The 16,213-nt window shown below is 44.9% G+C and overlaps 1 protein-coding gene across 3 annotated transcripts in view; it reads left to right on the top strand.

Moving 5' to 3' along the window:
- RUNX1 (RUNX family transcription factor 1) overlaps positions 1–16,213 on the top strand; it is a 236,976-nt gene that overhangs the window by 22,343 nt on the left and 198,420 nt on the right. The gene's annotated exons all lie outside the window — the stretch shown is intronic.

The following is a 16,213-nucleotide window of genomic DNA, read 5'->3' as shown; positions in this document are numbered from 1 at the left end:
GGCTGATTAACAGTTCCACTGGAGGGGCCACCCTGCTTCCAAGGGGGCGTTACCGGTTGTTACTGGAGCTTCTGACTAGTCTTCCTAAGGCTCTCATCCTGAAGTTGCAAATTTGGTTCTATTATTCCTCTTTCTCCAAAAATGCAGCGGAGAAACAGACCATCTGCATTTATTAATGTTTCTGTGTTCACAGCGATAAACCACCAGGGGTTAATAAGAATCTACCTATTTTTAAGGATTTCCAGAGAGCTGCGCCATTTTTCCATTTCCTCCCCTAGAAACTTCTTCAAATTTACTAACTCTTCTGTTGAGCAATTCCCTATGGGAAATAACTCCTCACGCCTCTTATTAGAAGGCTCCTGTTCCCATTTCTAAGGCCTTTTGTTCTTTTATCCCCTGTATGGCCTCCTGCTGTATTGCCAGCATTCTGCTGGTTCAAGTTCTCTTGTTGAGCCCCATACACTTTGACTAATCTAGGTATAGACTTATAACAACAAATAACTCAGCTGTATGGTGAAATAAAGGAATGAAAACTCAAGTTAAAGGATGGTTAATTCTTAGGGACAGAGGAGAGGATTAGATAAACCAGCGGGAGCCACGTAGGAAGGGAGAGGTTGGGTCTAGTGGGGAACATTCTCCTAAGACTAGTATACACTGTGGGAGGGTCTGCTGCTCAGGTCAGGAAGGGCCAATGGAGAGCTTTGAAAGCACTGAAGAAGGAACTTACTTTAGTGAGCAGTTGCCCAAATTGATACATGATTACTTTCGTTATTTACTTTGCAGACATTATTGAAATGTCTTAAATGGATTTCTCGCTCCTTTAAAAATTATCATAAACAAATGGATACAAAGATTGTGAATAGAAAATAACAGATCTGATTTTAACTCTATATTCTGGAATTTACACATCTCTAATTGCAGTGTCCTTCAAAGTAACCCCCTGGGGAAAATATGCCATCATTCCAACAGCTCCATTATTGTTGTAAGCCTTTTTGGAGCTGCTCTTTTGAAATGACTCTCAGGGCAGTTTATTGGTTAAATAAGTAAAATAATCTGACTTTTAGATCCACCTCACTTTTGACCCAGACAAGCATTACCAGGCTTCATTAGCTAACTTACTTATCACTAGTCTCCATCTTAAATGACATCTGGCTGTTTCGAAAAATCAAATCCATCGTTGATGTTCCAGACATTGTGGTTATTCCAGAGAATACGCTCCACCCTGGGCATGCTTTTCTGAAAAAAGAATTACAGCTGGATGCTGAGAATTTCAGCATCACCAGAATAGAATGCAAAGTTGCAAAGTATTTAGGTTGAAAGAAGCAATATTGTCAGCCTGCAACCTCTTCTATAGGGTCTAAAAAGTCAACTTCAACTTATAGCCACACCTAGTTAAAAAGAAAACAAAACCCCAAAATTAGCCAGCCTTATGCTCTAATGGAGTGATGTAGTACCTTTAGATTACTTGCACTGGGTTGGAACTTTACTGTCTAACTGATCCTCACTGTTTAAAAAGTTCAATGAACAAAGTGAAGAAAGTGAGTTGAAATACTGTGAAGTCTCTCAGGGAATGCTAAGAGATTAACTATAACCCGAGACGTGCTCTGATTATTAATAGCAGGCTGATAAATTCATTGAGTTGAATCAGGGTATTGGTTTGGCTGCTGTAATAGAGATTCCGAATTATTGGGGCTTAAGATAAAAGTATGCTTCTCTCTCTTGCAGAAGTCTGGGTAGGTTGGTAGGAGATCTTCACTGACAAGGAAACAAGTCTCTTTCTCCGGAACACCTGGTTCTTACCTTATGGTTCACAATGGCTACTCCATCCCCCAGCATCACATCCACATTCCAGCCAGCAGGAAGGGAAAATATGGAAGGGGAAAATCTATTCTTTCCCTTTAAGACCAGGCTTTGAAATTTGCCACAACACTCCTGCTCACAATCCATTGACCAGACAAATGCCTAGAGGTCACCTAGCTGTAAGGGAAGCTGGGAAATGTAGGCTTTTGCTGTGCCAAGCTAAATATATATATTTATGGCTATTTATATTTAATATATTAGCATATTTATATTTAATATAAATATATACAATATGTAAAATGTATACATTTAATATAAATAAATGCTATAATATATAATAATTTAATACATAGTAAAATGTTTGATTTAATATATAATTGTATAATATATTGCCATATAAAATATAATTATATAATTATAATACAATAGAAATAGAGTAATATATATTATAAATATATTAACATATATTACTGTGAACATAATAATTAATATAGCTCAACATATTAATATAAGATTAGTATGTTAATATAATATATAATAATATAATACACATCAACATCTAATCAATATGTAGTTAATATATTTATATTTTAGATTTTATCTCTATATGATCTCTATGTACAAAAGAAGCAGTCTGACATACAGGAACGTCTGACGCCCTCAGAGGTCCCCGTGTTCTCTCCATGCATCCTCAGTCACACATACTCCCCAGCCTTCACACTGTGGACCAGGAGATGCTGACCCGGTTCCTGCACACCACACCACAACCTTTTGAACACACTCTGGCTTCGGTCCCACTTAGATCCAGATGCATTTGCACGTGGGGCACGCCCAGGAGAGAAAGCAGGGCTGCTCAGCTGGGGCACCAAGTGCAGGAAGGGCCTGTGTAGCCGGAGGCCCCTTGGCCCCTCGGTGGGAAAGGGACCCGTCCATTGGCAGCCCCCACTGCTTGCCAGGCAGCAGGCTGCTTCAGCTCGATTCGCTCACCAAACGGGGAAGGGGAGAGATTTACAGGGGGCCAAGGAAGGGCAAACTTTGTGGGTGAAGACGAGCCTCTTCTTCCCACAGCCAAGACAGATGGGTTTCAAGCAAGTCATCACGCCTATACCATCTCATGAGTCGCTTGCTAATTTTCAGGAATTTTGCACGCTGGCAGTTAAACACAGCTGGCATTCAAAATGGAATTTATATCAACTCTGACCTCAACAAATTATTTTACAACCAATATACTAAGTACTCGAAACTCATCACTGCCTGATTATCTTACTAGAGTTTGCGATGACCTGTTCTCAAGGTCATTTGTGCCGGTGTCTCTAAGTGGAGGAAACACTATCACGAGGGCTGCGGTGATGGGGGGTCTGTACCGATGAGTGAGCGCTGAAATCTACTAATGTCTAGCAGGCTTTTTGGCCTCTCTTTTTGGAGACCTGTTGTGAAATCCTCCCCAGCACCTGCTGGTTCGGGGCTGGGAAAGAGCTGCCTGCTTTCCTTCGACATCAGATGCATTTCAGGCTATCCCAGGGTGTTGGAGAGGATGGACCATGGGCTCCATCAAAGTAAGGCCAGAAAGCAGCCTCTTTATCCCCTACCCCCAGCCCTTGATTGCACACGCCCAGCACTGACTCCTCCACTCCGTTTATCCTGTTCAAAGGCAAGCCAGACTCCTCTTTTTTCTCTTGATTTTTTTTTAATTGAAGTATAGTCATTTTACAGTGTTGGGTTAGTCTCTGGTATACGGCATGGTGACTCAGTTATACAGACACGTTTTTCTTTCGTATTCTTTTTCATTATAGGTTATTACGAGTTATTGGATATAGTTCCTGGCGCTATACAGTAGGATCTTGTTTTATATAGTAATCTGTATCTACAAATCCCAGACTCCCAATTTATCCCCCCACCCTTAAAGACAAATACTGTATGATATTACTTATATGAGAAATCTAAAAAAATCACACAAATGAACTTATTTACATACTGCTTTCTCTAGTGCTGTTCCTGAACCACAGGACCACCAAGCGGCTCCCTCAGGAGAGTTACTATTACCCACACTCCATCTCAGCTACCCACTAACTGGTGCTCGGGCCAGATTAGAGTGATGGTCCCTCGGCAAACTGCTTTTGATACTCAGCTTGCTGGTGTCAAAGAATAAAAACATGTATTTCTCACTGATATGCCTGTTAGGGGACCATTTTCACCTGTTCCTGGAGCCCTTGCCAGGTTCATAAATGGCACTCGGAAACATGGAGATAATGGCTCTGAGCATCCTTTTGCCTTGGTCCCCCTCCCCCTGGGGGAGAAGAGGCACATCTGATGGGAGCCACTGGGCAAGGCGCTCTTGAAAACAGGCTGCCAGGAATCCATACATGTTCTGCTCCTGTTTCCTTGGACGATGCTCCAGGCAGCCTGCTGTCCAGAGTTCCTGCTCCTTCCCCAACTATGACCCATCTTAGAGCTCAGCAGGGATGAGGAATGCAGGGCCTTGTAGCAGGCTTTGTGGGTCCCTAGGGATGCTTTCCCATGGTCCATGCCTGGGGAGGAGGGGACTGGAAGAAACTCCAGCTGGACTCCTGACCTCAGAACTAAGCTACCTGCTCCAGCCCATCTCTATAAGCAAAATGCTGATACCTTACATCTCTGTTTGGTTCTAGGGTCAATTTTCCAGTTGCTTCAGCTTGAAGCAGGAGGGCAGTAGTGTTTGGGTAGGCATGTTTCTGTCATGTCCACACCCACAAGTACACATAATAGTCTTAGTGCCCTATTTAAGTGGCTATATTTCAAGTTTCTGTGATAGTTGCTTATCTCACAAATAACAAACAAATAAAATTTCCCCAATAGAGGAAAAAAAATCACTGCCCAGAAAGTGAGGACCATCTCATTTGTTGCTTAGTTCACAGACACTCATCTAGCACTTGCTACATGCCAGACATTGTTCTAAGCACTTTGCGAGTGATCACTCATGTAATCCCCCAAGCAATCCTTCCGCTGTAGATACTGTTACTAACCCCATTTTACAGATGGGGAAACTGAGGAGGAGATGGGTACTCAGGGTCTCAAGTTCCAACTCAGTCAGCTGTCTTCCGGGTTCAGTTCCACTTTGCCTAAGCGTGGCACAACACTGAAGGCCGAGGTGCCCAGGGGGCTCAGCCAGGTGTGGTGTTCTCTCTGGAGAAAAGCCACATGTGTTGCAGACCCCGCCACAGTCAGCTCCCAGGCGCGGCTGCCAGCCAGCATGCAGGTAAGCTGGGGATCACGTGGGGCCTCAAGATCCTCTGTGCACCCGCTTCCCCACCTCCACGCAGATCCGGGGAAGCATCCCCAGGAGTCACAGATAGGCTGGGGGTGGGTGGTGGAAAGAGGAGGGGGAGCCTTCCCACCACCCTTCTCGAAGGCCACCGACAGGGACTCAGATCAGAACCTTCTGTGAGATTCCACGGAAGCAAAGTCTTCTTGTAAAAGCTGTAGTTAAGTTGTATTTCTGTCACTATTTAAGGGCATTAGTTAAGGCTTCCATAACCTCCATGAATTTAGTCACTTATTTTTTAGAATTAAGATTTCTACCTACACCTGGGCCAAGCCCATGGAGAATCCTTCTTGGCTTAATTCTAAAACAGAGACACAGCATGGGGTAAGAGGAAGAAGTCTGTGCCGTGGCAGGTGACATCTGCAGCTTCCTCTTCCTGGTCCTCAAGACAACAATGAGACTAAGAAAGCCACCGGGACCAGGGGCCTGCATTTCTCTGGGGAACATGGAAATTCTTTTGCATAACCAAACCCTTTCAGATCTCATTGCCTTTAACTTTCTCCTCCTTGTTCTCACCTCTGCAAAGAACTTGACAAAGCATCTTAGGAACATTCATCAGAAATTAGGATACACTGAATCTTTCTTTGGTGGCCACTTTCTAAATGAGGACCAACGAAACCCAACCATTAAATCATTGAGTTTTCCCCCAGGTGCCATTGCAGCCCGGGATGTACGTCTGCTAGTAACTGGATGCTTCTGTGATCACACACACACACACACACACACACGCAGGAGATCTGTGTGTTTCCAGGCTCTCTGGAGAGTAAGGTCCAGGAGGAAATGACAAAAACTTTCTACAGAGACAAAACCGTGTTCTTTCTAGTTCAAAACCACTTCCAAGTTTTAAGGATTTAGGGAATAATCCATTTTCAGTTCTTTCTTTGCCATCTATACAGTATGGAATCATTTGTGGGGAGGGCATTACTTCTGATGTTTTCCATGTTTGAAAAATCTGAAATTGGGAAACCCTAGGATCCTGGTACGCCCGGGACTGTGCAAATGGCCCATTATCTGCTGACAGTGCCCTGCTTTGCCATGAAAATGAGGTCTTGCTGATAAGCAGCCCTCTGCTAGAATATTCTGGGTGCAGGAGAAAGTTGGCACTGTGCGCCAGCAAAGCAGTAGACGAGTCTCGCAAGGAGTCAACGCGCAAAGAGCAGAATTAACTGTCCCTTTGTTCCCGGGATGGTCTTGGCTGCTGTAGGTTTGGGTTTATGATTAACAAGAGGCTCGCCGGCAGGTTGTCTGTCAGTCCTGTTCCCTGGATGGTTGCTGAGAAAGGCAGCTAACTCATCTTTCAGGGGCAGGGGCCTCAAGGAACTTCACCTCGTTTACTTCCTGCGACTCTAAAACGTTTTACCCAAGTGTCAGCAAGCTCGATATTTTTCCAAAGACCTTTCGGACTTTTAAAAAGACACGCAAAATCATTTTTATTTCCTAAGCCTTAGCATTTTATATCCTTTCTTTGCTAACTCGCTCTGCACATTGACCATATTATACTGGGCCTCCTGTAGACACAAAAGAGACCTATGTAGTTTGTGTCCCCAGCAGCTACCATACGGCTGGGGACAAGACACAGGCATGTGGACTAGCTGGGTGGCATCCTAAAACCTGCACGGGACTGAGCGGTACCCACCATCACGGTGTGGCAGTTTAAAGAGCTGGCAGGTCGCAACGTGGCTGGAGCCATTACAGAGGCCTCAGGATTTAAACATTAAGAGGAGAGCAGGGAAAAATAATCCAGGAAAGGGGAACAGCGTATGAAAGGCAGGTATGAGTGCATGGTTGAATAGGATGAGACTGTCTGTGTCCCCTTGGTGGAGAGAACTTGCCCGTCTCACCTACAGTGAGATACACAGATGGCGGCAGTTGGTAGGGGGGTTCCAGTGTGCCAGGTACGACATCAAACATCGGTGCTCAAAGCAAGTGTGAGAAAACTCATCACAGGGTTTACCTGGACCAAAGTCAGCTGCCTACCAGGTGTGCCTAATGGTCATACAGGCAGGAGGAAGCAAAGGAGCATCTGCTGAGCACCTACTGTTTTCCAAGCCCTGGATGAGAGGATTGTTTCATTTGCATCATCTCCCATTCACCTCACAAGAACCCTGTGGGGTAGGTGTTGTCCCCATTTTAGAGATGAAGAAACCAAGGCTCAGAGAGGTAAACAGATCACCCAAGGTCAAGAGCTATTTAATGACGCAGCATTCACAGAGAGTGAAGCTTGGGTCTTTATGACTCCAACACGCGAGCTGTTTTACCTCACACCGTGCAGCCCAGTAGCAATTAACAGAAATCACGCATCTTTGGTTCACTTTGTTGTGAGTTTTATTAGATGACAACAGTACAGCCTGGATGCATGGTGGCTCAGGCTTCAGAACTGCTCACCTAATCACAGCTTTGGAAGCCTGAAAAGAGTTATTCAGTGGGAAGGAGACCCAACTGGGATGCTAGGCATAACAGAAACAATTTCTATTTGGTGATTTTTGCTGAGGACCTGCCTGGGGTATATTTCTGTCCCTCTCCATCTGCAATCCAACGTGGCATCGTCTTCCAAGGCCCTGGCTGCACTGCTGTGTGGGGTATGACTACTGGGTGAAGTGGCCAATCTGGACCATGTGTGGGAGGGGGCCCATCGCTTTGTGTTAACAGTTTCTCCTAAAGAAAATGGATGAGTCAGTCATTTGGAACCTGAGTCAAGTCTTCTATTAAAATAAGGTTACATGTGGGAATGGAGTTTACAGGATGGCCCCCATCATACACCAACCGCAGAAGTAACTGAAGATCTGAGTCCTGAGATACAGGCACCATGGGCTGGAGGAGGACGGAGCAGTGACCATTCCCATCTAGAGCTCAGGCCACTTGTACAATAGATGTAGCGGGTCCCTCCTCTCTCCTCTTCTGTACTCTTCTCACTGACTGTGCTCCCCTCCCTGGGGCCTCCAGGGTGTCCTCACCCCGACCCTGGGGCAGACTTCCCAGACCGTCCAAAGGAAGCCACACCCCAGAACATCCCACTGTCTTCTCCGTGCTTGTAGCCCCAATAAATGGGCAGGTTGAGACCAGCCTGCATAGACACAGGGGGACATTTTTCTCATTCAAAGCAATTCCTTCAAAAACGTGCATGTTTCCCCCAGGGATGAAATCTTTATGGCCAAAGGAAGCACAGTGGTTTGGCCTTCATCTTGGTTGTGTGACTCACTGTCTTTGTGGGTCTGGCCAAGTCACCTTCCCTCCTCATCCCAGGAGGTGAGGGGGCTTCACCAAAGCAATTTTTTCCAAAGAGGGGTCCCCAGAACATGGGTCCTAGAGATGCTTAAAGCAGATGTGTTTCTGCTGCCCACAAAGTCCCCTCTGGAAGAGCCAGAGGGCTCTCAGAAGTTCTGCAAGAATGAAAACTTTCTATTTGTGTTTAAATCTGTTCCTCAAACTGATTTAACCACAAACCCTCCTTTTATTACTACGCCAGGACACACACACATGGGGATTAGCTGAATAAATAATATGTAAGGAGATCTGTTTTGTGATCTCATTTGGAAATAAATCTCTGGTGAACATCTTCAGAGAGGCAAGGGAGAAAATCTTTCTTCAGAAGTTGCTTGGCTTCTAAAAGTTATCATAATTCATGGGGATCTGTTCACAGATAATAAAATGTATTTTTAAAAGATTGAGAAATACTGTTCTACCATTGATGTCCTGTGTAACACCAAGCCACCTCGAAGAGAGGTCAGGAGAGAAGGCTCTCAAACAATTTGAGTGGGAGTGACAAGGCTGGTCACACACGGAGCTTCCGTCCATACCTTCCCGCAGAGGACTTCCCTGAAGGAAAAACCCACTTAGACACCCGTGTGTCCGAGCAGGTCTGAGCCCATCAGTCAGTGGGTTTGGGAATCCATGTACGCAGGAAACTTGAGGGACATGAAGGAATGAGACCCTAATCTCACATGGACCATTGCCCAGAATGAAGCAGACGACAGAACAGAAGGTCACTCGGCGGGGGTCAAGGTCAGATGGAGGGTACTTCAATGAGGCTTGATTTTTGAGATCTACGTTCTACCTCTCACAAAAGTCAGGGAGGAGACAGATGTTGGAAGATTTGGATAATTGGGTTTTTTTCATTTTTTTTTTTATTGAAGTGGTAGTTGATTTACAAAGTTAGTTTCAGGTGTACAACAAAGCAATTCGGTTATATACATATATATACACACACACACACATATATATATTCTTTTCAGATTCTTTTCCATTATATGTTATTATGAGAAATTGAGTATAGTCCCCTGTGCTATACAGCAGGCCCTTGTTGTTTATCATTTTTATATATAATGTGTGTCTGTTAATGGATGGTTGTTTTTTGTGTTTCCTGCATTTTCATAAGCAGCCCCAGGGCACAGACTGGGACTTGGGAAGCTGGGTCTGCTTGTCATTGTCACCTGTAGAACTCAGACCCATCCCCTCATTCTGCGTGAGGTTAGGCTCCTGTCCTTAGTGGTCCTCCCATGCCTGTGCCTCCCAGAGCCCTCCTTCCTGGTTACTCACAAAGCCCTTCCTTGGGGTGGGGGTTGGGGGTGCACTGGTCAGCTTCTAGAAACTTCCAACCCCCTGCCAACACTTTGGCTCCAGTCTATGCATCTATCCCTTCCGCCCAGATCTCATTGTGGTCACTTAGCAATGCTCTTGCCCCTCCCGTGGCCTCCCTCCATCCAGGAGCTGACAGGACCACCACCTTCTCAACTTTTAGCCCAGAAGCCGAGTCAGACCATCATGGGGTCCAAGCTCACGTGGCTTGACCTCGAGGCAGTCCCTTCGTTCCCCCTCACGTCTCTTCCAGCTGCTCCCTGGCCCCTCGGCCCACCCGCCCCCCTCCTCGGGCAGCTAGACCTGCGTCCTGCCCCGCAGGCTTGCATCCTCCAGGCCCGCCTGGCTCACCGCACCTCCTCCCGGGAGCCCCTCCCGCCCACTGCAGAAACTGCCCAGCAGTCAGGGCCCCCCTCTCCTCTCAGCTCATAAATGCGCCCAAGAGCCTCTCGTGCTAAACAAAAAACAAAAACCACACCCTAATAGCCTCCCTCGACTTTCTTCTGACAATAGCAGCAGTAGGAATAGCGCGCCCTGACACGTGCCTCCTCGGCGCTGTGTGTGTCACAACTCCTTCACTGCCCACGGCGGCCCTTTGAGCCAGGTAGACCGAGGGTCCCCTTTCACAGGGGAGCAGACGGAGGGATTCAGGATGCGGGGCGTCCCCGCTGGGAGGAGGCAGGGCTGGCGGGCAGAGCCCCCGCCCTCACCCACTCTCCGCCATTAGCTGTTCTCTCTCCTTCTTCCCCAAAGCCGGGGCAGGGTGGAGGCTCTCAGTGTCCTCACTTCCTCAGTTCCCACAGGGTGGCCGCAGGGGTTGTGCGGTGTGGGCTCTGCCACCCAGACCCTGAGAGGGGTCCTCAGGGAATTGTGGGTGGGCAGGCCCAGCTCTGACCAGAGGCGCCCTGAGCTCCTGCAGCCGAGGACACACACACACACACTCACACGCACACACGCACACAGTATCCACAACAGTGCCGAGTCTCAGGGGTGTGATGGATCCCCAGAAGCTGCTGAGGACTCTGCAGCTCACAGGAGAGCGTCCGGCCCCTCACCTCTGCAGGAAGGGCCGGGGCCTATCCGTGGTCTGAAGGCAGAGCCCAGGGATGCCCTGGCCGTGCCCGTGGCAAGGCTCTGATTTGCTAAAATGAGTTGCTCTTAGCAAAAGCAGGGACCCTCCAAAGTACTCAGCAAGAGGTTCCCTCCACTGGCTCTCCAGCCTTCCATGCTGCAGTTCTTGGTTTTCAATGCCAGGATGGTGAGGAAACCAGCCTGACTAGTCCTCAGTACTCGGGTGCAGGGCTAGAAGTGGGTCAGGAACAGCGAGGTGCAAAAAGGGAGGGTTGGACCTGAGACCCAGCTCCCCCAGACCTGTTCCAAAGACTGGTGAGCTGGACTGACCACCATCTGCCCGCCCCTCCCACAGCTTGGCAACAGGGGTGGCTCTGTCAGCTTTCACAGTCTCTCCTCCTGTCCTCCTGCTGGTCCTGGAAAATTCTCTGTCCTGCCATGTTAGGCAGGTTGTAATTACCTAGCCAGGAGATTGAGATCAACATTTTTACCTTTGCAGAGGGCTGTGAGGACAGGAGAACTTGGGTTCTGAGACAGGATTTCTGGTTTCCCAATTTCCTCGGCAGAGTAAAACCTCCATTAAACAGAAAGTTCAGGAATAGAAGAGTCTGGCAAATTGGATGCTATGGTTGACTCAAACTTGGCCAGAAAACTTCTTTTCTTTCTACTGTGTTCTTCACCATGACTCTAAAATCTTTAAGTTCAGTTTCCTGCCTAAATAGTTAAATAACACTTTTTATATATATACACATACATATAATATATATGATATACATTATACTAGATGTATATTATGTATATACATATTACATATGTATATATAATTTATACAAATTTATATAGATATATAATATATAATATTATATAACAATTGATGTAGGGGACAATGATTGTTTATTTTTCTTTTGAGAACAATGATTTTTGTTTTTTAATTCTATGTCTTTTCTTCATGTTTACGTACATGTCATGCTTGACCTTAACTCTTTGGAGGTCAAGTTAGCGGAGATGATTAGCTCCTTTTTATAGATGTAGAAACGGAGGCTATGAGTTATGACATGGGCTCAAGGCTAAGATTTGATCCTGGACTGGAAGGAAAGTTGTCTGACTCCTAATCAAGTTGGTATGGCTCACATGCGTCACCTGAGCAGGCCTTCCCGCCAGGTAAATCAGGGGCTGCAGGAGATGGAAGGGTCAGATGCAGTGTGAGAACTGCTTTTAGGTACTTTTGGAGGTTGTCCATTTTCCTTAAAAAAGAATCCAGTCAGTAAAAATCCAGCAGACTCTGGTAAATCATGATACTGATTTTTAAATAATGTTTACTTTTTTTCCCCTTATTTCAAAAGTTAATTGGAGGAATTTTGAAAAATCAGAGAAGTATAAAAGAGTTTGCATTGTCTATAGTCCTAGTAATTATCCCTGCCCCTTGTTAATGTGTTGGTGTCTTTTAAAACCTATTTTTAGTTGACATCACATTTGAAGTATTATTTTATAAATGACTTCATCGCTTAAAAAGTATGGTGAGCATTTCCATGCCATTAAAAATTACTCTAAAATATTATTTTAATTGTTGCATGGATTTTCATGACACAGTAATTTATTTAACCAGTCTTAAATCTTTGGTAATTTAGACTGTCCCCGAAGTTTCACTATGGTGATTCATGCCGCATTGAGTATCTCTGAACATGATCTTTGGCTGCATTTCTGATTATTCCTTAGGATAAATTTCTAAAAGTGGAAATGTTGGTTCAGAGACTACAAGCACTTTGAAGAGTCTGAATCCTGACACACAGCCCCATGGAAAGGCTCCACCAATTCACATTCCAGCCCGCAGTGCGTGAAGGCGGCTGTTTTCCCCCAACCCTTACCATCCCTGGGCTCTAACCTCACTTTGTTTTATTCTTTTCTGGATTATAACCCATCTTCAATCTGGGGGCAAGGGCCTTTAATAAACTCACCTCTCATAGACTTTACCTCTCATCTCAGCTTCTCAGAGTCACTCTTTTATTTGGGTAGCCATTTCTTCCTGTTCGTGGATCTATGAATACGTATATAATGAACAAAACAGTTGATGTTCACCTAGATTGATAAGTATATTTAAAGGTACCTATGAGCTAGTCATATAAGACTTAATAATGTCTAAGAGCCAGCTCTCTAGTGCATTGCCTCAGTCCGGCTCGCTGCTCTACAACACCAAGGTGAAAATTCCACTGCCCCTGTAGACCTCTATTCAATTTCATCGACTTACAAAGACAGGTGGATGGGAAACGGGCAGGACAGCTTTAATGAAGATGAAGGATGTAGATGTGTATATTACAACTGGGATAATCTACTTGCAAACGTGCTGAACTGTGGACATTTGCATGGTGCAGTTATGGCAAGAACTATTATTTATATCAGGGATCAGCAAACGATAGCTCGTGGACCAAATCTGGCCACCACTTGATTTCGTAGATAGATTTTTATCAGCCCGATCGCACTTACTTACTGACACATTGTCTGGGGCCGCTTCCTTTCTACAACACCAGAATTTAATCGTTTTGATATAGACGTTACCCACAAAGCCTAAAATATTTACTGTCTGGCACTGTACCAAAAAAAAAGGCATCTTGACCTCTGATTTATATTCTACCAAAAAGCAGACATAGAGTTTTCACTAGAAAGATCCCCCCTTTATGCCTTATTGTCCCATGAGAAAGGGTTGACATTATGACTCATCTCAGTGTATGGATGTATAAATGGCTCTTCTCAAGGTTAAATTTTTGTCCAAGGTGATGCTAAGTTTCTGTGAGGAGGGGCTGAAGTTTGAATTTAGATCTTTAGATCTGATCTGATGTCTTATACAGATGGATGCAGAAGGCTACTATATCTTGCCCCTTTTGTCTCTCCTTACCAACTGTGTGTTTTTTCCTTCCCAAATTCTCCTCCTAAGCACCTTCCCTTGGGCACCTTGAGTGATGTGATGGTGGCGATGACATATACAAGTAGATCCTAGCCTGTATATGGATGTAAACTACGTGGACTGCCAGTTCTTACTCATTTGAGTACTAGGTACATTGACAGAGTTGGCGCCACTGAAAGCAGATGCCATCTAAGTTCATCCTTCTTCAATGATTCAGAAACCTGACAGTCATTACATGAAAATCTACTAATTTATCACGGTGCAGAATTATAGGTGTAGGTGATGTAATTGTTCAGAATCCCTGCAGAGCTTGTAATATCCCCTAAAAATGACTTTAAAAATCCCCCTTCTATAAGTTTATTAATATTCCACTAGGTTTTCTCTCATAACAGCAGAAAAAGAAAAATAATGTGGATATTTGAGCTTTGGGGAATGTTTGTATCCTGATAAATAGGAATGTCCTGGAAATTTCATCATTAAGACAAAAATATAACTCTTGGAGAAAAGCACAGAGACTTATACCCAAAGAATAGGTGCACATGCCAACCAATATTTTTAAATCTCACTATTAAATTTGAACCTCACGTTAGATACGGGGGATTAAGCTAACGATCATATTTACTTTAGTAAATTCTTAAAAAAAAAAAAAAGCTAATTCAGAGTTTGTTTCTGACCAGCTACCTCCTTAGTCACACAGCACCTGCCAGAAGACATCCAATAACCCACTCTTTAGGTCAGAGAAAAACATACAAAAGAGAAAGCCTTGGCTGGAATGACTCATGTTACAAGCCAGCTGCTTTCCAGAATCCGTTAAGCTGTAGGGTCCAGATTGCCCTTTGTGGCTTTCTGCAGACTTTATTTGAACAGAGAGATTACAACAACCCTACCCACATGAAAGCCAAGGAAAGGAGCTAGTTGGAGTAGAGAGAGTGCCCAAAATTTGCCTGTACTTTGAAACAAAATCACAAGGGTGTTAGCAAGCCTTCTCTTTGTCTTGTGGTAATAAGTACCCCTCTGCTTCCATTCACCATGGAAGCGATGAAGCTTTTCCATGATCGATTCCATTCGACACTTGGTAGAAATGTCTTTCCTCGGGCAGTGACTGTCATGGGCACTAAAACCTATCTGGCATTTCTGGCTAATGATGGTTTATCAACTATCTTCCTGTGCTTCCTTTGACCCATATCCAGTTGTTCTGAGATTTTCTTTTCCATTTCAACCCATTGAGGGATTGACCTCAATTCAACACGTGAACATATTCTTTATCAGTGAGAAGCCTGGTCTAGTCTAGTCCAAACGTTGATTTTATTCCAAGTGACAACTTATGTATCAGTAGTGGCTGCGTCAGTGCCTCAGAGCTGGGAGAGGAGAAGGATTTTCAGCAGGAGTTGCCCGGGTCCTTGGGCCGCATGTGCGGTGGTCGGGCATGGGAGGAAGTCGGGAGAAAGTGGAGTATTTCCACCATTTCTGAACCACACAATAGCCTGAGATTGTTTCTTGCATAGGACCCTGTGTGTGTGTGTGTGTGTGTGTGTGTGTGTGTGTGTGTGCACACGCATGTGGGTGTGTGTGGCATGCTCTACTCAGGGCGATGTGGTTGGCCATCTTATACATCCGTCTGTTGATTCATTTAACAAAGTTTACTGACCATCACTCTCTACCAGGAAGTATTCCAGAGAATAGGAATGGAAAAAAAAAATCCAAGATACAACCAGATAAAGACATTCTCATAAACAAAGGCTGTGACAAGTACAGTAGGAATGTCCTATTGTTGATACTTTGGGCCTCTGCTTAGTCAAGCATTAAGATGGAAAAGATGATGAAAAGGAGATTAGTGACCAGAAGTAAATTCCCAGCAGTGGTTATCAGAATCCCCAAATCTGTGATGTTGGGTGTATTTTAAAAGTTATTTTCCTGAAGTTTATGGAGCAGTCATGCCTTGCTATTGGTCTAAATGTATGGGGAAAAAAACTCAAAACTTGAAACCAGAACATACAATATGATTTTCATAAAGCCTGAGGTGAAACAGATTCCAACTTAATATCACCAAGCAACAGTCGGTGATCGTTATCACGGTGATCAGCCTCGTTCTCAACATCATCCCATTATGAAACTGTGTGTGAGCACTCAGAGGAGACTTTCATCTAGAATAATCACACCAGGGCGTGGTGTGTCTAACCCGGCTTGGGCATCCACTGGTAAGACTTGTGCGTTTGGGAGCAGCACAGGCTTGCGTGCTCATTTTTTGCACACGAGGAAACTGAAGCACAGAAGTGGTCAGCTCTTTGGCCAAGGTTCACATTTAGTTAGTGTCAAAATTATAACCCAGCCTGGAAAATAAGAACCTAGAAAGGGCCCTTCCTGAAGCATTTAGCTTCCATTTTCTTACTCAATAAGCTTCATTCCAGCCAAGTCAGAAGCGCAGTGTGTTCCTACTGTGGATGCGGGCTGAGGACAGAGTTGACCAGAGCCAACTCTAATCAGCCCCAGTCGCACTGCATGAAGAGGGAGAGTGTCCATTGCTCTCCAGCTGGCCGGCCCAGTGGAAGGTTTGAACTGTCTGGTCT

The sequence above is a fragment of the Camelus dromedarius genome, chromosome 2 (assembly GCF_036321535.1).
Source record: "Camelus dromedarius isolate mCamDro1 chromosome 2, mCamDro1.pat, whole genome shotgun sequence".
Classification (NCBI taxonomy): Eukaryota; Metazoa; Chordata; class Mammalia; order Artiodactyla; family Camelidae; genus Camelus; species Camelus dromedarius.
The sequence above is the reverse complement of the archived record's forward strand: the minus strand, read 5'-3'. Positions and strand labels throughout refer to the sequence as shown.